This window comes from Nuphar pumila, chromosome 1 (genome assembly GCF_984573655.1).
Source record: "Nuphar pumila chromosome 1, dmNupPumi1.hap1.1, whole genome shotgun sequence".
Taxonomy (NCBI): Eukaryota; Viridiplantae; Streptophyta; class Magnoliopsida; order Nymphaeales; family Nymphaeaceae; genus Nuphar; species Nuphar pumila.
In genome coordinates this window covers 70,665,848-70,691,417 of record NC_143249.1, presented here as the reverse complement: position 1 = coordinate 70,691,417, position 25,570 = coordinate 70,665,848, and positions in this window count along the sequence as shown.

The following is a 25,570-nucleotide window of genomic DNA, read 5'->3' as shown; positions in this document are numbered from 1 at the left end:
ATATCTGAACTTTCGGGTTTCAAATTCTCAAATCATCATTTTCTCAACCCTCGGGTTATAATCTCCCAAATTCAATCACTTTCAAACCATCAGATTAAGTCCTTTATTTTCAAAATCCAGTGTTTTCACTGGTCGGGATTTGTAATCCAGTTTTTCATAACTGGCCGGGATTTGAAATCCAGTGTTTTCACTGGTCGGGATTTGAAATTCAGTGTTTTCACTGGTCAAGATTTGAAATCCAGTTTTTCATAACTGGTCGGAATTTGAAATCCAGTGTTTTCACTGGTCGGGATTTGAAATCCAGTTTTTCATAACTGGTCGGGATTTGAAATCCAGTGTTTTCACTGGTCGGGATTTGAAATCCAGTTTTTCATAACTGGTCGGGATTTGAAATCCAGTGTTTGCACTGCTCGGGATTTGAAATCCAGTTTTTCATAACTGGTCGGGATTTGAAATCCAGTTTTCATAACTGGTAGGGATTTGAAATCTAGTTTTTTATAACTGGTCGGGATTTGAAATCCAGTGTTTTCATAGGTCGGGATTTGAAATCTAGTTTTTCATAACTGGTCGGGATTTGAAATCCAGTGTTTTCACAGGTCGGGATTTGAAATCCAGTGTTTTCACTGGTCGAGATTTGAAATCCAGTTTTCATAACTGTTCGGGATTTGAAATACAGTTTTTTATAACTGGTCGGCATTTGAAATCCAGTGTTTTCACTAGTCGTGATTTGAAATCCAGTTTTTCATAACTGGTCGGGATTCGAAATCCAGTGTTTTCACTGGTTGGGATTTGAAATCCAGTTTTCATAACTGGTTGGGATTTGAAATCCAGTTTTTCATAACTGGTCGGGATTTAAAATCCAGTGTTACTGGTCGGGATTTGAAATCCAGTTTTTCATAACTGGTCGGGATTTGAAATCCAATGTTTTCACTGGTCGGGATTTGAAATCCTGTTTTTCATAACTGGTCGGGATTTGAAATCCAGTGTTTTCATAACTGGTCGAGATTTGAAATCCAGTTTTTCATAACTGGTCGGGATTTGAAATCCAGTGTTTTCACTGGTCGAGATTTGAAATCCAGTGTTTTCACTGGTTGGGATTTGAAATCCAGTTTTCATAACTGGTCGGGATTCGAAATCCAATTTTTCACAACTGGTCGGGATTTGAAATCCAGTGTTTTCACTGGTCGGGATTTGAAATCCAGTTTTTCATAACTGGTCGGGATTTGAAATCCAGTATTTTCATTGGTCGGGATTTGAAATCCAGCTTTTCATAACTGGTCGGGATTTGAAATCCAGTGTTTTCACAACTGGTCGGGATTTGAAATCCATTTTTTCACTGGTCGGGATTTGAAATCCAGTGTTTTCACTGGTCGAGATTTGAAATCCAGTTTTTCATAACTGGTCGGGATTTGAAATTCAGTGTTTTCACTGGTCGGGATTTGAAATCCAGTTTTTCATAACTGGTCGGGATTTGAAATCCAGTGTTTTCACTGGTCAGGATTTGAAATCCAGCGTTTTCACTGGTCAGGATTTGAAATCCAGTTTTTCATAACTGGTCGGGATTTGAAATCCAGTGTTTTCACTGGTCGGGATTTGAAATTCAGTTTTCATAACTAGTTGGGATTTGAAATCCAGTGTTTTCACTGGTCGGGATTTCCAAAATCTAAAATGTCAAGTTTTTCAAAGTCTGATCTTTATACCATTCCTCTAAATTGCAACTAAAGGTTTCATTAAAATCCATATTGAGTGATTATTTCATAAAAGAATTCTGGAGCATTGTGCCAATTTGCTAAAAACATTTGTTGATTCCAATAATCTGACTACACAAAAGAATTACCTCAGATTACATCTAGTATTCTTTCTAAAAAGGTGAAACTTTTTGCGAAAAAGGGATAAAATTCAAATCTTTTCCCTGTTGATCAACCAAGAGGATGTAAGAAAGATCCTCGATATGATTAGTGAAAGAAATATTCAATGATATTGAAAAGTCAGAAGCGAATTGATATTGATGGCGGCTATGGCGCGTGTTTAAAAGACGACTATCTGGCAATCAGGCAGTGAAAATATCTTGAGTTTTAAAAGAATCCACTCAATCCATATCTTCTCATTCATTTAAAGTTGCAATCAAATATCCGCAAAAGGGATCTGTCAACTGTCATCAAGATGAAGACGAATAGGCGAGTTAGACCCCCGGGGCCAAAGAAGATTTGGATCATCTCCGAGATGAAGAAGTTTGTAACGGATCCTTTCAGGGAAAGTTCAGATCACCGTCAAGATGAAGGAGAGTGTAATGAACCTACTGACAAACCTTAAAAGATATTTGATTTCTGCTATCATCTAAAGACCCTTTGAGCCTATATTATCAATAGAATTCCTGATATAAAAGAAGGATCGGAACATCTCCAAGATGAAGGAGTTTCTGACGTACCCCTCCCGAAAAAGAGAGAAAAGTCAGGAACATCAAAATGAAGGATGATGTGAAAAAAATGAGAAGGTTCAGTGACTCAAAAAGAGTGCAAAAGGATCATTATGGGAAAAACACCCAGATATCAAACTGCCAAAGTTTCCAAAAGTCATTCTTTTCTCATGCAAAATTCTTTTATCAATATCTTTTCACTACTTTCTTTTATGAAATTAAGAATATTTCTTCTCTTTTCATATCAGGGAAATGGATAGCTTCCTTGAAGAAAACCATCAGCGCTAAAATTTTGAATTTGACTCTTAAAAACCGAGGAGTTAACCTCATTGGAGGAAATACCCTAGGTAAAAGAGGGAATGCCTTTTTACACACACGTGCACATTTTCCAAGCATTTGAGTCAACTATAATTTTATCTTATTGGCAAAATTTTCTAGCTATTCCAAGAATGAAATAAACATTCAATATCCATTTTGATGCAGCCTAGCGTTGTTTACATTTCCCAAAAGAGTTGCCTCATTCAGTTGAAGTATCTCTCCTATCCCATCATGGTTTCTTCATTCAAGAAATCCGTATGGTTGCTTCTCACTCAGGTTAAGGGTCAAAACCTGAATTTTCTGTGAGAGGTCATTGATTTCAAAAGCTATTTCAGTCTCAGCAATGAGACACCCCATTTCATCCCCTTTTTGAAGCCATTTTCTCTTTTCGCAAACCCCTTTCGGATTTGTTCGTCCAAACTCCGAAGGTTCCATCGTGGTTTCTCCATTTGAGGATTCCATCTTGGTTGTCCACTTCAGGTTAAGGGTTAAGCCTGAACCTCGTGCCATGAGGTATCTTCCTTTTTCAGGTTTGGGTTAAACCTGAGTCTCATTCCAACGAGATTCCTCATTTTGACGAGTCATTTTTCCTCCAGTTCCATCATGGCTCTTCCCATCGAGGAATCCATGCTTTGCATGTCCATCCAAGACAGGATCCTACTTGAGCTTCATTTCAGGAGGCATTTTCCAAAAATGTCCCATCAAAGTCCTCATGTATTCCTTTCCTTATTCAATTCATTTTGATATATCTTCATCTCATCCAGGTTAAGGGTTAAACCTGAATCATTCCACAAAGCATATCTTGTCTCACCCATGAGACCTGATCAAAATCCTTATTTTCCACCATTTTTGGGATTTTTTTTTTCACCCAAAGTCCCATCATGATTTCCTCATTTTCTACTCAATCATATCATTTTTCGAGGATTTCGTCTCCCCAAAACCATTCAGGATAAGGTTTTAAGCCTGAGAAGCCATATGTCCAAAATAATTCTTCCACACCCAGTTCAGATCTGCTGACTGGGGCATTTCTCAAAATTTGGAGTGTTATCTTTGCCACTAAGCTCAGCTCTCAACCATCTTAGTAGCAAAGAGGGGCATCTGTGAACACCCCAAATTTTTTGAAGTTTTGTAAAAATGTCCTTTTTGCCCCTTACCCCATTTTCTGAGAAAATCAAAGCAATTTCAAAGCTAAAATTCAATTATTCTTCAGATTTTCTGGATTGAATTCCATGTTGATATATTCAAAATCAATTCCGGATCCGGACCCAGTGTTTAAAATCAAAATCTGAGCTTTGTTATCCAAATTTTCAAAATAAAATTTCAAAATACCAAAAATAATTTTTGAAAAGCTCAGATAGTCCATCTGGTATCCTGTTGGATCCACAATCCTGTATTTCTCAATTCGAGGTCTTAAACCTCGGATATTTCCTAAAAACTCGGATATAAACCCATTTTTTTAAGAAATTTCCCCAAAATAGCCTTGAATTCTCAGAAAAACTCTCCTTTGTAAATATTTTGCAAAAATACAAAAAAATTAGTTTTAAATTTTTATTTCCTCGTAAATCTTAGGATTTTATTCTAAAAATACAAAAATACAGAAAAACAACAAAAAAAAATCAAGAAAATTGAAAAAATTACGAGAAAAACAAATGAGTTTAAGCTTTTTAAAGTTAATTTTGCTAAAAACCTCATTTTAAAAACCCTTTTTATGAAAAATCTTTTTGAAGGAGCCTCTTTTTGGAAAATCCAAAAAATTTTGCAAACAAACCCTTCACAAACCTTCCAAACCCTCCCTTTTTCTCTCACTCTCTCCACCTCTCTTTTGTTCACCCTCACCGAAACCCTCTTTTCCTCAAACCTTCTATCTCCGAACCCCCCTTCCTTTGCCATCGATGTCCAACGACCCTTCACGAACCTTCTTCCTCCTCCTTAAAAAGGCACTCAGGAGAACCCTAAAGGCATCGCTTCTCACCCCCGCATCTTCTTCCTTCTTCTCATCTGTCTTCACCATCCCACTCTTCTTCTCCTTCCTCTTTCAGCATCCGCCTTCACCCCACCATGCTCCTTCTTCTTCTTCACCTTCCTATCTCCCCTGGTTATCCTCTAGTAAGCAACAGAAACTCAGTTACCTCTGTCGTCACAGGTAAGCAACCCCTTTCTTTTAATCCTTTACAGAAATTCTCTTCCTTTTTTTTTTGTATGGAATTCCTTCATTTTAATGGTCGTCTCTTTATTATAAGGCATTAAGGGTGGGATCGACCTGCATATAGCAGAATCGACCCACCCGTTGCTATATCAATGGAGTAAATCCAACTCCAACACTTGTGTTTTCCTTTTCTTTTATTTTTTTTTTCTCTACGATTGGGTAAGTCTGAATAGTAATTGATTCAACATTTTCTTTTCCCTTTGATTTCACTCTCTACTGATATTACCGATTCCTCGTTTTTTGTCCTCACTTCAATTTTGGTCTCTTGTTTTCCTGTTTATGCCTTAATTGTGATTTACTATTTGCATCATAATCGCCTCTCTTGTTGTTTGATTCCCCGCATTCATGTTTTTTTCCTTATTATTATTTACTGTCATTTTGATTTTGTATCCATCTTAACCTCCATTCGATATTTGGTTTGCCATTACAGCATCTGCATGTATTTTGTAGTAACATTGTACATCCCTCTGGTAGCTGCTCCTTAGCTATGCATAGGTAAGAACCCAAAGAAAATACCCTTCTAAAGAATAGTCGTTGGCTTCATTCCCAATTGGGTTGAATCAGTACACCCAAATAATGGAATATTTCAGAAACCCAAAGAGTTTCAAAGAAAATGATCTCTCACTTGTGAACAAGTTCCCCCCATATGGTCATTTTGCTGTTAAAATGATACTGTAACGGCTGGAAGAGTTCCCGTTTCCCACTTTTGATGCAATGGGAAGAAAGCTCAAATTGCCCTTGTTTTCTCAATATGCACTCTAGTAAGCAATTCTCCGTCTGTACTCCTGGTGTACACTTGATTGGTTTGCTTTGAAAAAGATTTGAAAAGCTTGTTTCAAAGTTTAATGATGACAAGAGTCAATGTTCAAATACTTTGTATATCAGCAACCATTCTGGGAGTTGTATCTTTCTCTGATAGGAGTTTTCTGATGGCTGGCCATGTGATAGAAACGATTACAAGTCAGTACCGTCATGAGTAATAGTTCAATAAGAAGGTTTGGTTTCTTATTTAAAGATTGGGTATTCCAATTTCTTTTACATATTCATACATATCAGCATCTTTTGAATGTCATTTGTGCACCCAGGTACGAACAATGATGCATATGATACATATTATTTGCTTACCTGCATTCCAACCCAGCATTCATGACCTTCTCTATCCATACGGAAATTGTTGAATAATATCATATTTTCCCTATCATCACAATCTTTACTGGCAATAGGGAAAATATGCAGATACCATTCTGAGGAAATATTCATCAACTGTTGTCACAATTTTTACTGGTATAGCATCTGCCGTATTATTTGGTCACACTCTAACTTTATATTGGAAAGTCCCCATCGTCCTCATATCAATGCATCAGTTCTTTTCCCCAGTTTCTGAAGTCAAAGAAGAACAAAATGGGATGATGTAAGTATTGGAGATTCAGAACAACCGCAGGTCAAAGGAATTATCTTTTATAAGTATTGTTGCTGGTGCCGATAAAGAAATTACCCATCGCCTTGTAGATGATGAAAGAAACATATATATTTTCTGCAATAGTCTGTATATTACCTACCCGCCATTTCATAGTCATGCATTAGTTTACAGTCATACATTAGTTGGTATTTACTAACTTACGCTTCAAGGTTAGTGCATCGTGTTTTAGATCCCCCATATTGAATTGCCTTTGTTTTTGCATAAGAATCAGTTTTTTTTTTATGAAATATTAGAATTGTTTTCAGAATGTTAATGAAGATCTGTATGTTGCAGAATATACCACTCTCATATGTTTCAACATTCAGGTTTGATTTCTTTTGCCTCTTTTCAATATAGACAATTCTTTAGAACTCTTTATATTTTAGTTCTTTTGTTTCTTTTCTCTTTTTTTTTTCTTTTTATGGTGTGACATATCTCTTCTCAGTCCGATCCAAATCGGACATGGGATAGCTGGGTAAGCTTAGTTGAGTCGGAAAAAGGTATACTCAGTTGCTGAGCTCATGGGGAAATGGCCTATGACCTTCCCACTAACAATAGAAAATTCAGTTTTGCTGGAGTCTCAACCACCATATGTGATCCTTTCATTGTTTGTTACCTGTGTTTTCAGTCCACTTATATAAATCGTTCAAAAACCTTTTCCTATAACATTTTGTCTATGATTCGTGGTCCATCATAACCCATCTTTTACCTTTTCCACCACTGTAGTCATCCAAATTACATACATACAACGAAAATATTTATTAAATTTGTCTCCCCTGTGAGCATCACTGCTGTCATTTTCATATACACATCTGCTTGCATCCACACATCTGTTGGGCTGCTACAACACACCCTCTTATTTTTTTTAGCATCCCCACCTGTACCTGTATAGGCATTCCACTTCATCTTGTATTCCATTACATGCAAATCTTCAGCATTTCTGCATTTTTTTGGCATACATCATAATCATACTTGTTGCTTGCACATCTTTCACAATATAGCCGTAGTTCCACTCGCTGTAATTCTCACAGCAACAATATCATCTCCAGCAATTTAGTCTCTGTTGCCACAGCAATTTACTCTCTTCCAATGAAATTGACTTGGAGTGGGCAGTTTGCAATCTCTTAATAATGGATATTGCATGAAATAGGCCTTGTATATATGCCTGAGTTTAGAACTTTACCGAATCGAGCATGAAAGTGTCAGTCAGTATTTATTTATTATTGAAAGTTTACTTTTATGCTTGGTTATATCAGTGAGAAAGGACATGCTGATCTGGTTCATGTTATACTTATAGCAAATTTAGTTTGTGTTCATCATTCGGTCAGGGCTATATCGTTATTGCAACTGTGGCCACTTGGAGAAACCTTTGATATTTTTTATGGGAGCTATTTGAGAGCTCATGTGTGCCACTTGCTAAAAAGATGCATCCAACTCAACTGAAAGAGCCTGGAACTCTTAACAGAAGAATGACAGATTGCTTATTTAGCTCTGCTGCCATTTTTTTTCTTTAGTCTCTGTTGCTACCATTTTTTTTTTCATCATCTCCAACACCAACCCTATACATTCATTTCCAAGCCTGCTGCCACAGGAGCACCACTGGACATCCACTGGGTTGGTAGCTTCATTACAAGCGACTATTGGTATACCGCAATCTGATAGACTGAGGCAGCCACTCTGCATGGCCCTGTGGCTTCTTGATGTTTATTTTACTATTGCTTTGCGAGATGTCAATGACTCTCTCATATGTGCTTTGATTCCATTGTTAATGGCAAGGCATTCTACATTATTCCCAGATAAGAACTTTGCTGCTGAGGTGTGAAGGAATCCGCTTAAATTTATGCTGGCGTCATTTCAGTGTTCTCCTGATTTCATTGCATTATTGAAGAAGCCTATCATTGACAGACTTGGAGAAGCATATGACAGTACTGCAAAGACTGAGCTTGCATTGCAGTTGTGCAACTTAACCATCCAGCTATGTATCTCAATTCATTCCCAATTATAAAGCATCTTCTTTACATTCCAGCACATCACACACTATGCACAGTAGTGTGGCACCCACTGTAGCAGAATAATGCTCACTTGCTGGCTGTGCATTACAGCTCCAGCAACCCTTGCTGTCACCACTATTACAAACCATCATCATCTCCCATTAGCAGGAGCCTGTTCACTGACGAACCAGTCTTCATCAAACCACCATCACCGTTCATTCCAGCACCCACTGTGCGCCAACCCTGCATATTTCCAACAGTAGCACCTTGTGTTGGTTGCTGCCACATTGGTTGCACCCCTGCATTGACACCTTATACCTGTGTGCACAGTTGTAACATCCATACTAACCCCAATTCTCATCTTTCTTGTTTCATAAAGAATATATATGTCATATATATATATATATATATATATATATATATATATATATATATATATATATATATATATATATATATATATACATATAGGTATCTATACATAGGTATGTATACAGGTATATATCACTTTCTACTTTTTCCATCATAAATATTTTGGCATATGAGCACCTCACATTTGGCATATTTGAAATGTGCAATTCTCTTTTGCTTCCATACTAACTATAATGTTTTGCAGGGAATATGTGGAAAATATCATTACTTGGGATTTGTATTTTCAATTTTAAGTGTTGTAAATAAGTTAGGCCTTAATGAGAATTTACATTTCCAGCTTCTAGATAGAATGAATGAGCATTGTAAATATCATACGTTGTTTGTCTTCATGCTTTTTATCTTTGTTTTCCAAAATCTCACGATGGTGAAACACGAATGATATGTGCACCATTTTATAAAAGGTAACTAAGCCTAAGTTGATGATTTACATCAATGGCCATAGTCAGGATGTAAACAAAACTTAGGATTTTTATCTTTTATAGAATAACACTGGATCCACACTGGATCCTTTTCAAAATTCATCATATTTTCTTTAAACATCTTCCTCTTTTATCAGAATTTAGTTTGAAATTAACTCAAAATATATATCAATGGCCATAGTCAGGATATATTGAGAGTTAATTTCATTTTAAACTCTATAAAAGCACAAAAATATGTTTTATTCTTCTCTTGAATTTAAAAGTGGTTATTATATAATACATTCAATGACCATAGTCAGGGATGTATTATATCTTCAATCTCATTCTTAATTCATTTAAAGAATGAAATATGCTTTTCAAAATCCAATTTCAAATTCTTTAAATTCATCCATCATTTAGGATAGAATTGCATCATATTTTCAAAATTCCCTTTTCAAAGTTCCAAGTGATTCTTTTTCTTCAGATCAAACCTTAATTATGGATTCAAATTCAATTCTATTTCTCAAAATTCAAAATTTCAATTTCAAAGTCCAATTTGACTTTGAAATTTCAAAATCATCTTGTACTTCAATTTCCAAAATTCAAAATTCAAACTTCAAAGTTCAACTTAACTTTGAAATTTCTGATTCATTTTCTGATTCAAAATCAGGTTTTATCTTCTTATCTTCAAATTCAAAGTCAAAGTTTGAGATTGAGTCTGAATCTCAAAACTTGACCCTTCCTAAGTTTAAATTCAAATTCGGGTTTTCAAAACCCAGATCCATACTCAATAGTCCCATTTGGACTTTCAAAATCCAAAATCTAAAGTTAGATCCTAATCCCCACTTGGATCCAGATTTTCAAGTGCAAACTCCACCTTTGGATCACAGACTTCAGATCCAAAACTCTCTTTTAAGATTCAGAATCCAATTCCACTTTGGATCTCAGACTTCAGATCCAATCTCCATTTAGGATCCTAGATCCAGAATCTAACTTCATCTTAGATCTCAGGCTTCAGATCCAAAATCCATTTTAGGATCCAGAATCCAATTTCAGCTTGGATCTAAGACTTCAAATTCAAATTCTCTTTAGGATCCAGAATTTAGTTCCATCTTGGATCTCAGGTTTCAGATCCAAATTCCATTTCAATTTTCGGATCCAATTCCATCATTGGATCTCAGATTTCAGATCCAATTCCCACACAGGATTCTAAATCCAGGATTTAATCTTAAATCTCAGTTTTATTTAGAAATCCAAACTTTGGATTCAAACTCCATCTTGAATTCCAGATTTCGAATCAAATTCTATTCCCAAATTCCAACTCTTTCAAATCCAATTCCATTTCATTCCATATTTCAAAATCCAAGTTTATCCTGATTCTCAAAATTCCAAAAACCAATTCTATTTCTCAATTTTATTTTTCAAATCTCACCCTGATTTCAAAACTGAAATTCAAATTACATTCTAAATTTCGTCTCTATCCTGATTCAAAACTCTAATTCAGAGTCCATTTTATGACTTTGAAAATCCCTTTCTTCTTCTTTTATTTTCAACTTAAAAAACATTCCTTTCAAAGTCCAGATTTATTTTTTCAAACTCTGATAATTTCAAAGGCTTAGAACTTTAAATCTCAAGTTCTAAGTTAGAAACCATTTCTTCACTCTATTATTCATCTCAGAAACGCTTGGAGATTTTCAAAATCATTTTCAAAAAGAGCATACATCCTTGCATTACACAAGCATGATTCTTTGTGCATTTAGACTTAGAATAAATTCTTAGATAATCTTTTAGTAAAGCAAAAAGGCATGAATTCGACCCTTGGTTCGATTACCCATGGTAAAGGCGCCAGGAACGGTCGAACCTCGTACCGACGAGCGGATCCCGTCTCCCAGTTTTCCCGCAAATATTTCAAAACGGAGGTGAGTTATTTCCTAAAATATTTTTCAAAATTAAGGTCAAGTGAGACCTTCACAAAAGAGTTCCTCTTTCTCTTCTTTCTTTTCTCTTTTCTCTTCTTTTCTGTCTTTTATCTTCTGCCTTCAAAAAGGAGAAAATAGAGGTTAGAAAGGAAAAGAGAAATGAAGAGAGAAAAAGATGCAAGAGGAAAATTTTTGCGATGATCACATGATTCTCTGATGATGCCATTAGGATGGTGATTTCCTAATGACGCTACTGGGGTGGTGATTCTCCAGTAATGCCGCTAGGGTGGTGATTCTCTACCGATGCCATTAGAGTGGTGATTCTCTAATGAAGGTCATTGGTGTGGTGATTCTCCAGTGATGCCGTTGAAGTGGTGACGCTTCAGCGATGCCGTCAGCGTGGTGATTCTCTGACGATGCCATCAGGGTGGTGATTCTCTGATGATGCCATTAGGATGGTGATTTCCTAATGATGCTGCTGGGGTGATGATTCTCCAGCAATGTCGTTAGAGTGGTGATTCTCTAACGATGCCATTAGGATGGTGATTTCCTAATGATGATGCTGGGGTGGTGATTCTCCAGTAATGCCATCAGGGTGGTGATTCTTTGATGATGCCATTAGGGTGGTGATTCCCTAATGATGCCATTAGGATGGTGATTTCCTAATGATGTTGCTGGGGTAGTGATTCTCCAGCAATGCCGTTAGATTGGTGATTCTCTGACTATGCCGCTAGGGTGGTGATTCCCTAACGATGTCCTTTGTATAATTTTTCTCCTTGCTTTGCTATGTTAGAGTGGTGATTCTCTAACATTTGTTGTCTAGAATGATGACTTTCTAGCGATGGCGACCTTCTATGGTGTCGCTTGCGGTCGTTCGTAGAACTTGTTTGTACGTTGTGTTGTTGTTACACGATTGAGTTGCGATGTGGCTTTTGTCTGAATTATGTGTAGTGTGCTCATGATCTTTGTATGATTGCTGCGATTATCGTTTAGTGAGCATGGTTGTCAGACCTAGAGATTGATTGTTACATTTTTTTGTCATGGTAGATGACTTGGAAGACCAAATGCAACGATATTATGGGCACTGTGAACAACCTTGCAGAGGTTGTGCAACAGCAAGTGGTTGCGATGTAACAGATGGGTGCGAATCTTCAGCACGTAGCCCAAGGTGGGCATAACACAAGTACAATTACCTATAAGCAATTCATGGAATTAGATCCTCCGACTTTTGAGGGTAAGACAGACCCTGAAGTTGCTGAGTCATGGATACGTGAGATAGAGCATATTTTTCGTGTTTTGGATGTCCCAAAGGAGCAGAAAGTGAATTTTGGTACTTATCGTTTAAAAGACCATGCTGAGAAGTGGTGGGACACTGTATCTTCAATTAAATTCAAAGATACGAATGTTACGTGGGATGATTTTGTCGAAGTGTTTAACTCTGCATATTTTCCTAAGCATGAATGCAGTAAGAAGATGCAAGAATTTCTAGATCTGCAACAGAGAACGATGACCTTGTCCAACTATATTACGAAGTTTCGTTGTTTGGAACGTTATTGTCTGAATGTTTATGTCACGGAGAATGATCGAGCAATGAAATTCGCTCATGGTTTGAGGCCTACTCTGAGAACCAAAGTGTTCACTAGCGGGCAAAAATTGCTCGAAGAGGCTACTGAGATAGCTACCTTATTGGACGACGACCAAGCCGAGTAGCAGACTTATGTTTTTGCGTTTACGGGTGAGAAGAATTCTAGTAGGGTGGAGTCTTCACCATCTACTAGAGAGCGGAAACGTCAGAAAGTGCAGTAGAATCGCCAGCGAAGGCAATCCCAGCGACCGAATGTCCAGCGGAAGTGTCGACGATGCAATGAATATCATGCTTTTGGAACTTGTCCTCTCTACGATAGCAAGTGTTTTAAGTGTGGACAACCAAGGCATATTGCCAAGTTCTGTCCGAGGAAGTCTACGTGAGACTTAGTTGTTGCCGATCAGGCACCATCAGATGTGATCTGACCATTTGGTTGTTGTTTGATGTTTTGTGATTTCGTGAATGAAATCCTTTTTAAGGAGGGTAGGATGTAAGACCCGCGAATCTTTCTGAAGAATTTACTGTTGCATAGAGTTGATATATGTATGCTTTCGTATATTTACGAGGTTGTGGCGTAATTAAGTATAAAAATGACTATGCTTTATATTTCAGCTTTATACGCGCGACCCAAAAATCGTGTAAGCATACTGTGTAAGTAAGAAGAAGCCAATTCTAGATGAATTAACCTTTGAAAATTTAAGGGTAAGTTTATGTGATCATCGCAAAAAATTTTCCTCTCTTGGTTTCTCTCTCTTCCTTTCTCTTTTCCTTTCCAACCTCTTTTTTTTTCTCCTTTTTGAAGGGAGAAAATAAAAAGAAAGAAAAGAAGAGAGAAGAGAAAAAGAAAAGAAGAGAAGAGAGAGAGGAACTCTTTTGCGGGGACTCACTTGACCTTGATTTGAAAAATATTTAGAAAAATAATTCACCTCCGTTTTTGAAATATTTGCGAAAAAAATTGGGAGACGGGATTCGCTCGTCGGTACGAGGTTCGACCGTTCCTAGTGCCTTTACCAGGGGTAATTGGTTGATCTTTTGGAGATGATATTTTTAAAACATATTTTTCAATAAAAACAAAGGAAAATTGTCAACCAAAGATATAAAAACCGACTTTCCACAAAAGTGGCGAGTACGGGTCGAATCCACAGGGAACGGGATATTTCTGAATTAATTCTAAAATTACACTTTATTAATATAACAAGGTTTACAATCTATGTCAATATTACAATTTAGATCAAAGTACAATCTAAACTATGAAAATAAAACTACAATAGGAGGCTAAGTCTTCTGTAGGTCTCCAGGGGCATTTCTATCTTTTCATAACAAGTGCAGTCGCACATCACAATTGAATTACATTTGTGGAACTGTTCTAACTTAATAACCTACACAATAAAACACAAAATCAGTAACTAAATCAAGAATTAATCTAAATTACATCTATATCTAATTCTACACTAAGTCAGGAATTAAATTAACTTAAACAAATAAATAAAACTAAAATTACACTGTCTAACTGAACTAATTAAGAAAAGCAATTCTAATTACTATAAATAATACTAATCTACTGACTACAATGCTAGAAAACACTAAAACTACACGAAATCAAACAATTACATAAAAGATTGTTTTGTCCCTAAAGAATGCAAATGTGGACTCTGATAGCTTTTCGCAAAATGACTGTTTGAGGGGCCAAACGAATTCCAAAATTCATCAAATCACTTCTATACTGTAAAAGACAGATCCAAGAAACTGACACATTTTACAAAAGTGAAAAATACATTCTGGATCTCCAGAACTAAGCGTTTCAAAATCGGGATAATCTGGGAAATCGCTGGACCCGAAATTTCAAAATCCGAAAAAGCTGTTTTCACAATACGCTTAAAAACCAGACCAAATAAACTTGGATCGAGCTGAAATTTGGTCTGCAGACAGTTAACATACAGATTTGGAGAATAGAAAAATAATTTTCAGAAAACTCACGAAAAATCCACATGAAATGACTAGTGCACGATCGGGTAAAAATTAGGGTTTTGGTTCAGTGCACTATTCATTGATTTAAATCCATCATTCACATTAACACTATAAACCACGAACAAAGGCAGTCCTAAATACTCCTAAACTACTGCTAAACTACAGAAAAGATTAACAATTAAGCTAATTATCTAAAATTAATAAAATAAACTAATCCAACAAGTGTTAATTCTAATCTAATTAAATAAGTGATTTTAACCTAACCTAAACTAACTAATTCACTAACTAAATTAATTAACTAGCTAACTAAATTACCAATCTAACTAAATCTAATATACTTTAGCTAATATACTTAACTAATGAACTAATTAATCTAATGTTAAAACTAACCTAATAAAGCAATTATTAACCTACGGTTAAGCTAACTAAGCTATGACTAGGGTGACTAGGTTAATATCTAACTAGGCTTACTAAAATAACTAATGAACTATGGGTTAAGAGGACACGATTAATCTTAACTCGGGTTTGCCTATGGTTAAGATACATTAACTAGGGTCGACTAAGGTTTAGCTAACTAGGGTTAAGTAAGGGTTTAACTAACTAAGGTTTAGGGTACGGTTAGTGTAACTAACTAAGGTCGGTTGGGGTAATTAACTCTCTAGGTTAGTTACTAACTATGGTTAATCTAATAACTAGGGTTAAGTAAGGATTAACTATAGTTAGTAGGGGTCGGTTAGGGTTAAATAACTAGACTATTAACTACCTAGGGTTAAGTATTAACTACGGTTAGTTAGGGTCAACTAGGTTAGTTTCTAACTAAAGAGACTTAGGGTGGCGGTTTAGGATATGATACTATCTAGGGTTGGCTATGGTTAACACTACTTAACTATAGTTAACTAGTATCGGTTAGGGTTAACTCAGGTTTGACTAAGGTTTAACTACTTACTAGGTTTGACTACTAGCTAGGGGCGGTTAAGGGTCTTACTTAACTATAGGTAAAGGTTAACTAACTAGCATTACTAACTAAGGTTAAACCTAACTAGAGTTAGCCTATGGTATGGTTAGGGTTATCTAACTAAGATGTCTAGGGTTGCTAGGGGCGGTTTAAGATAGAGACTTGACTACACGCCACTCTAGATGGTTTAATTAAGCTAATAACTAATTGGTATTTCCTATAACACTAAAGTAAATCTAAATTAACTCCTACATTAACTATACACTAAAATTAACACCTACCTAAATAAGTATACACGATTTTATAAAACCTACCCTAAGACAAATAATGCTAAATTAATTACCACCTAATCAATGCTAATTCCTAACTAGGAAAAGAGTCAATAGGGCTATAAATGTATAAATCCATGAATTTGGTATGAGCTACCTCCTCCGTATCTAGCTTTAAAAACACATTAGGAAAGTATTCATTTCAAAAACCGTCCAACCATTAAGACTCATGCGTTTTCTATATTTTCATTAAAAGCAAGAGCCATTTTGAAAACCTTTCCCAAAGCATCCCACACGTTTTTCCTTCTTTTCATTAAAAGCATTAACTCCCTTTTTGATAAAAATCTTTCCCAAAGTATCCCACACGATTTTTGGTGGCTTTAAATGAAAATCTTTAATATGGCAACTCTTGCCCCAAAAATCGTGTAAATGCTTTTAGAAGTCCTAGGGAATTTGAAAGGGTTACCACTTTGGAAAAAGGTACTCATTTATGAATTGGCTGGAAAATGGAGATTTCATTAAAAGCAATATCACGAAATTGAATGGAGATCAATCCTTCCCAAAAACACATTACTACCTTAAAGACCATATTGCCCTTTGACTAAAATACGAAATTAAATAAGGAACTACTCTATTCTAAGATTAATTTGACTACTCTAACCTATTCACACATAATCAAAAGGATATAAATGAGAACAAAAATTAATTGGAACAACCTACGTTAATGCCTACATAAAAATCGAATTAACTAATGGAATGATACATTGACTCAACGAATTCTAATAAATCTAAACATCCTAATTAACATGAATTACATTTATTCTAAAAGGCACCAAATAATAATCTAACATGCTATTGCCTACCAAATGTGAACAAAGGAAGAAATTAACAAACATTATATTAAATCTATACTAACATATCAACTAAACTATATGAAACGAATAACTCTAATCAAAAGCTAAATTCTATTCTACATTAATGCACGATTAAACTGAACTTTTACAACCTTGTTGAACCTCTAATGACCGACCTACATTTGGAGAAGACGACTACACGCACATGAAAAATGAAAAATCTAATTTGAACTAATACTACAACACAACGCCAATTACAAAACAAAATTAAACTAAGCTAACACACTATTGTGAATAACTAATTAAACTAAACTCTCACAAATTAAACAACTAACATGCTGAAACTTAAATCCAAACAGAAAACGCTATAACATGAATCTATTGCTATCGACTAACCTACAATCACAAGGAAAAAAACGACAACCATTAAATCTAAAAGAATATTAAGACTACCTACAGCTAAACCTCATAATTAACGATCTGGAATAATTTAACAAAATATTTTCTACCAGGAAACGCTACAGCTGATTACCCTTAACTAACAATTTTAACAATCTAAAGACACCGATATTCACATTGATCAAAATCTATCAAAAAGACTACAAAACGAATCAACTAAGGAATTATCTAAATAAACTAATGATGATAAGAACACCTTCAGACTCGACTATGACTGAAGAAACAATGAAATACACATGCAACACACAACCGAAAATATCATTCACACGCCCATACATATGAAACATCAAAAGCCTCCAATGTTGGACTAAAAACATCATTTTTAATAAAATGACCCACCTAAACAATCTACTCTATGCATGACACTTCTATGCTAAGGCTGGACGAAAATACATAAAACACACAACCACAAAACTCACACACAAAATAGGTTTTAACTAGAAGAGAGGGACGAGAAGACCAACCTCCAGGGCGATCCGACGACTGAGGGGGAGAAAAGAGCGGACTTTGCTTGGATTCACACCATTCGGAGCCTTGTTGATGCTGGAAATACACCATGGTACCATGTCCTACAGCTGCAACACGTTGGAAATCCACCGAAGATGAAATGTGAACCGATTCGCGATCGGGGGGCGTAGAAGACCGGATGGAGGTAGAGCTAGCCCTTCTCGTTGGAGTGTTTTGCACTTCCATACAAGAAAAGATGTTTCCCACCTCTGCTGCACCTGCAAAACACAGCAACAAGGTGATTAGCCAACAAGGGAGATTAAAGAAATGGAGAGATTGTGAAAGAAGGCAAGAAAGAGCTTGGATCTCAAGCTTGTTTTCATGCTCTAATGGAGATGTCGTGAGGTGGGGGTTGAGAAGGGGGCTGGAGTTAGATTCGTGCCCCTAGGGCACGAAAACCAAAGCAAAGACAAGGCAGCCATGGGCGCCCCTCTCCTTTTGACGTTTTGGCTTCTTTGGGCATTTTTACAAAAACAGGTTTAAAAACAAAAGATTTGTTGGGCGCCTCATTTTCCAGGGGGTTTTCAGAAAAGATTTTATGAAAACATGAATGGGCTGGAGCTGGGTTGAATGCATGTGTTTTGACCCAAATCCAGGATCCAAATGGGCGTCTGGATCCAGATCTCTCAATTCTGCTCCGATGTTTGACCCGCTACACTGTAAATGACATAATTTCCTCAAATTAACTCCGATTTCGATGCAATTCGAGCCAGAGCTTCCTAACATCATTATGCACCTAAGTGTATGCCCTTAACATATAGATGATGCATTTATGCAGTGAAAATGTGTTAATAAAATCTATATTTTATGCATCATCAGTAATCAAACCAAGGATCGAATTTATGCCTTTTTGCTTTGCTGAAATATGATCTAAGAATTTATTCTAAGTCTAAATGCACGAAGAATCATGCTTGTGCAATGCAAGAATGTATGCTCTTTTCAAAAAAATGGTTCGAAAAATCTCCAAGTATTTTTGAGATGATTAGAGTGAGGAAATGGTTTCTAACTTAGAACTTGAGATAGATCTGAAAAGATGTTTGAAGTTCTAAGTTTTTTGAAATAATCAGAGTTGGGAAAATGCATCTTGAAAAAGAATGATTTGAAACTGAGAGAAAAAGAAATGAAGTTTTCAGAGTCAGAAACGGACTTTGAATTTGAATTCTGGATCTGGATTTCAAAGTGGAGATAGAATTTTGAAATAGAATTGGATTTCATATTTAAAGACTGAAATCGGGATGGAATTTTGGATTTATGAAATCCAAAATGGAATTTGAAAATAGAACTGGACTTTAAGAAGTCCAGATGTAATCTAAAAATGAAATTTTGGTTTTTAAATCTAAAATAGAATCAGATTTGAAATCCGGAATTCCAGATGGAATTTGAATTTGAAGTTTGAATCCTACATGGGAATGGATTCGAAGTCTAGAATCCAAAAAATGAAGTTGAATTCTGAATTCTAAATGGAATTGGATCCGAAGTCTGAGATCCAAAATGAAGTTGAAATCTAAGATCCTAAATAGAATCGGATCCGAAGTCTGGGATAAAAAATGAAGTTGGATTTGAAATCTGGGATCCAAGATGGAATTTGAATCTAAAGTCTGAATCCTAAATGGATTTTGGATCTGAAGTCTGAGATCCAAAATGAAGTTGAATTCTAATTTTAGAATTGGATTTTGAAGTTTTGAATACAAAATCGAATTTGAAATTTCAAAGTCAAATTGGACTTTGAAATTGAATTTCGAACCTTGAAATGAGATAGAATTGAATTTGAATCTATAAATAAGAATTGATTTGAGAAATGAAGAAGATATTTGAAGGAAATCACTTGGATTTTGAAAAAAAGAATTTTTGAAAACATGATGTAATTCTATCCTAAATGATGAAGTGAATTAAAGAATTTAAAATTGGATTTTGAAAAGCATATCTCATTCTTTAAATGAATTGAAATAAGATTGAAAATATAATACATCCTTGACTATGGTCATTGAATGTATTATATAATAATCTATATTTAAATTCAGGTGAAGAATAAAACATATTTTGGTGCTTTTATAGAGTTTAAAATGAAATTAACTCTCAATATATCCTGACTATGGCCATTGATATATATTTTGAGTTAATTTTAATTTAAGCTCTGATAAAAGAAGAACAATCTTTAAAAATATGATGATTTTTTGAAGAGGGTCTAATGTGGATCCAATATTATTCCATAAAAAGATGAAAATCCTAAGTTTTGTTCACATCCTGACTATGGCCATTGATGCAAATCATCAACTTAGGATTAATCACCTCCTATTAGGATGATGCATATGCCATTCATGTTCCCATTTGTGAAATTTTAGAATAAAAGAGAGAATATCATGAAACACGCAATCTTAGAGGATGCACATGCTCATACATTCTAATCTAATGTAAAGAATATAAAATTTTCATTATTTTTTTTTTTATATTCCTAGCTAAACTCCGCCTGTGTATAACTGTTTAGTTATACATTGCCGGTCCCAAGCCCGGATAAAGGAGGAGGGTTGCGGTAGGCCTGTGACAGCCAGCATAAAAACTTAGTCATACCCTATGAAAATGAACCAATATGAGAATTTCGTTGGGGCGTTCCCTACTGAGCGACGCGCTGTACTCTCTAGGCCCGGAGGCAGTGATAAATGGGCAAGGGTTGCTAGGTTGTCGCCCAGAAGCGACGCGTCACACCGGCGCCCGGGTGTGGTGTCAAATAAGCAAGGGTTCCCTCACTTTGTTGGACGGGTGGGGGTAAAGAAGTTAGTCCAAGACCATAAAATTAGGTTAGCCACTTGGAACATAGGGTCTTTAACTGGTAAGTTGGTAGAGTTAGTAGATGTTATGTGTAGGAGAAAGATTGATATTTTATGTCTACAAGAGACCAAATGGGTAGGTGAGAAAGCAAAAGTGATAGAACCTTGGGGATATAAGATTTGGTATACAGGAATAAATAGGAATAGGAATGGAGTAGGGATTGTTATGAGTCGTCAGTTTATCGATAATGTAGTTGAGGTCCGTAGGAAGGGTGATAGAATTTTACTTATTAAATTAGTATTAGGTACGGATATTATTAATATTATTAGTGTTTATGCACCTCAAGTAGGTTTAGATGATTCCATTAAGCATCAATTTTGGGAAGATTTAGATGGAGTAGTACAAGGGATATCTTATGGAGAAAAGCTTTTCATCGGCGGTGACCTTAATGGACATGTAGGCATTAGTAGGGATGGTTTTGAGAGTATCCATGGAGGCTATGGTATAGGAGAAAGAAATGAAAGTGGAGAAAGGATTTTAGATTTTTGTGTCCTATGATATGATCTTAGCAAACACTTGGTTTAGGAAGAGGGAGTCTCACCTAGTAACTTTTAAAAGTGGGGTTAATACGAGTCAGATAGATTTTTTCCTACTTAGAAAGAGAGATAGGGGTTGTTGCATCGATTGTAAGGTTATACCGAGAGAAAGTGTAGCTACACAACATAGAGTCTTAATTTTAGATCTTAGAATTAGACAATGCCGCAAAAGGGATAGACATAGGATAGATCCTAGAATTAAGTGGTGGGCACTGAAAGGAGCTAAACAAGGAATGTTTGTAGAGCAGGTAGTTAAGGAAGTTGATTGGTGGCTCGAGGAGGATTCAGAATCAATGTGGAATAAGATAGCGGGTGGCATGAGAAAAGTGGCTAAGGAGGTATTGGGTGAGTCTAAAGGCGGTGCACCACTAGGTAAGGATACATCATGGTGGAACGAGGATGTCAAATTAGCTATTAAGGTTAAAAGAGAGTGTTATAGAAATCTAAGTAAGAGTCGTGATAATGAGAATTTGGAGAAGTATATGATAGCAAAGAAGGAAGCTAAAAAGGTAGTTCGAAACGCGAAGGCTAAGGTATATAAGGAGGTTTATGACAAGTTGGATACCAAAGAAGGCGAGAAGGATATTTATAGGCTTGCAAAGATGAGAGATAGGAAATCGAGGGATTTGGGTATGGTTAGATGTATCAAAGATGAAACGCAAAGGGTTTTAGTCAAAGATGAGGAGATTAAGGAGAGATGGAAAGATTATTTTGATAAGCTATTTAATGATAGTCATGCTCAAGATCTTGGAGACTTCTCCATTCCTTTTCATGAGATAAATCGTGACTTCATGCGCAAGATTCAAAAGAAAGAAATTGCAGAGGCTTTGAAGAAAATGAAATCAAGAAGGGCAGTTGGCCCAGATGGTATAGCTATCGAGGCTTGGAAATGCTTGGGAGAGGAAGGTTTAGAATGGTTGACAAATCTTTTTAACTTGATTTGGCGAACAAATAAGATGTCTAATGAGTGGAGGAAGAGTACTTTGGTGCCTTTATATAAGAATAAGGGTGATATACAAGATTGCACAAACTATCGTGGTATAAAACTCATGAGTCATACTATGAAACTTTGGGAGAGGGTGATTGAGTCTAGGTTGAGGAAGGTTGTCATGATATCGGAGAATCAATTTGGTTTTATGCCTGGAAGATCAACTATGGAAGCTATACATCTTCTTAGACAACTTATTGAAAGATATAGAGAGAGGAACAAAGATTTGCATATGGTTTTTATTGATTTAGAGAAGGCATACGATAGAGTACCTAGGGACATGCTCTGGTGGACAATGATGAAGAAAGGTGTTTCTCTCAAGTACATTAGTATAATTAAAGATATATATGAAGGAGTAATAACCAATGTCCGAACTTGTGGAGGGGTGACAACCAATTTTCCGATAACGGTTGGGTTACATCAAGGATCTGCTTTAAGCCCTTTCCTATTTGCGATAGTGATGGATGAGCTTACGAGATCAATTCAAGAAAATGTACCGTGGTGTATGTTGTTTGCTGATGATATTGTTTTGATTGATGAGTCTAGAGCTGGGGTTAATGCTAAGTTAGAATTATGGAGACAGACATTGGAAGCTAGAGGTTTTAAGTTGAGTAAGAGTAAGACAGAATACGTGGAATGTCGGTTTAGTAAGCATCAAAGTAGTGATGGGAGTGTAGTGAAGCTTGATGAGCAAGAAATACCGGTGAATGATTATTTCAAATATTTGGGATCCATCATTCAAAAGTATGGAGAAATTGACGGAGATGTAAATCATAGGATAAAGGTTGGGTGGATGAAATGGAAAAGTGCAACTAGAGTGCTGTGCGATCGTAGAATGCCATTGCGGTTGAAGGGAAAGTTTTATAGGACGACTATTAGACCCGCTTTACTATATGGTACGGAATGTTGGGCTGCCAAGAGACATCATATTCAAAAAATGAGTGTAGCTGAGATGCGGATGCTTAGATGGATGTGTGGAAATACAATAAAAGATAAGATTCGGAACGAGAAGATACGTAAGAAGGTAGGTGTTGCACCCATTGAAAATAAGATGCGAGAGAATCGTTTACGGTGGTTTGGACATATTCGGTGAAGGCCTAATGATGCTCCGGTTAGAAGGTTGGAGAAATGGGAAAATATATTAGTTAAAAGAAGTCGGGGTAGGCCTAGGAAGACTTGGATGGAGATGATAGGAAAGAATATGAATGCTTTGAACCTCACCGAGGACATGGCATTGGATAGAAATGATTGGAGGAAAAGGATTCATGTGGAAGACCCAAAATGAATTTCTTTTTTGGTTCATATTGCTGACCCCAATTGTTTTGGGATGAAGGCGTAGTTGTTGTTGTTGTTGTATTATAATCTAGCTATTACCATATTGAAATCAATTTAAAATTACAAGAGTCTTTGAGGGAAGAAAGTAGCGATTCCCATGTATTTCCTGCAAAACAGAGTTAATATAGAGCAAAGTGCAAAAGAAAAATACATGGGGAAATGAAGGATGCTATATCAAAATTCAATGTCCAAACTCATAAGAGGTCATATGTATGTTAGAGGGAATTCTTTATTCCAAATAATCATTTGATCATGGCCTTACCCAAGCTTGAATTTCTCAAAACAAACTAATTTCCCGTTGAATTTAGCCCTCTTTGAATCAATTGACAAGGACCATGTTTTCAATGTTAACTTCCAAACCAGGAGCCCTTCAAAACATACGCCAATATCAGCCAATTTCAGCATATTTGCATTATGAGGCTAAAAGAGGATTCCAATGCATCTTCATGCTAATATAAAGACAGAATTTCAGTAGAGGGAGATATTATACCAATGAGACAGCAAAAGGAAAACATGGGATGCACAAACATGCCGTTCCCAATCTGCTATAGCTAACAAACACAACTAAGCATAAATGCTACCGAGATGGTGTGGATACTAAATATGGAACATGCTGTATACTAAACATGAAACACACACACACACATGTACCATGAACCCAAGATTAATCAATATCATCGATTTTAATTAATTACTAGCAAGTCTTGATCATCAAGAATATGGATATATTATACATGTACCATAGACCCAAGATTCATTAATATGACTAGGCAACATGTAACCATTTCAAATGTGACCAGTTCAATGGAACAAATGACTCCTGACATAGTCATTCTCAAACTACATTCACTGATTTCCTTGTTTGGAGTCCTTCAGTCAAGAAAAAACAGAAATTAACACAAAACCCAAGAGAGGAACTGTAAACACCCCAAATTTTCACCCTCATCTAGTGTTTATATATTTCATGTGTCATTGCATATCATTGCATGCATTAGGCATACCATTTCATTGCATTGCATGGCATTGCATGTCATTACATCTCATTTTCGAGATCCAACACTCCTGTTTTCAAAATATTTAATCCCGATTCAGGTTTTAAAACTTTTCTTTCAAAATCAATTTTTAAAAACCTGGGTTTTTAATCAGCATTCTGTCATTTGCCAACCCCCAGGACCTTATATTTTGAAATGTTTTCTTAGAAAACAATCTGGATTTGTTTTAAACTCAATTTTCAACCGATTTCAATTCTCAGATGAGACACATTTAGGTGGTGTCGCTTCTGGATTCCTTTACTTGTCAAAAATCTCCAAAAATTTTAGAGTCCTAGTTGGATCAAGACTCTTTTTCCAGAGTCCAGTCGGATCAGAACTCTACTTTTCACTACCTCTTTACCTGTTTTCGGAGAAAACCTTTTAAAATCTGCTGTTTTGGCCAAAATTTCAGAGTCTTAGTTGGATCAAGACTCTTCTTCAAGAGTCTAGTCGGATCAGGACTCTTCTTCAGAGTTTTAATCGGATTTGGACTCTAATCTTTTACAACTATTTTATCTATTTTCAATCAAATCTTTCAAAATGAGTCAGAAACTCAGAGTTTTAGTCAAAACAGGACTCTGTTTAGAGAGTCCTAGTTGGATCAGGACTCTGATCCTGATTTCAATTTTGAAAGAATCTTTCAAAAATCTTTCTATCTATCAAAACTATTATACTTTTATCAAAGAATTTCAAAATTCTGAGGTTTTATCCCAGAGTCCTAATCAAATCAGGACTCTACCCCAGAGTCCTGATCGAATCAGGACTCTATCCAAAATTGGTTTTCTCACTTCATTTTCACTGGTTTTCAAAAGCTTTGCCCCAAATTTTATCATTTGCTTACCAGAAAAACCAAAATTCTTAGAATTCTGATTAAATTAGGACTCTTTTTCAGAGTCCTAATTAGATCAGGACTCTGAACCAAAAATTCAATTTTATACTATTTTCACTTGTTTTTCAAAATCCTCTCATTTGTTTTCTCAGAAAATCCAAAAATTGGAGAGTCCTAGTTCAATTAGGACTCTGTCCTTAGAGTCTCAGTTGAATCAGAACTCTGTTTTATTTCAATATTTGTTATTGCTTTCACTATTTTCACAAGTTCTTTCAACTGTTTTTCAGAA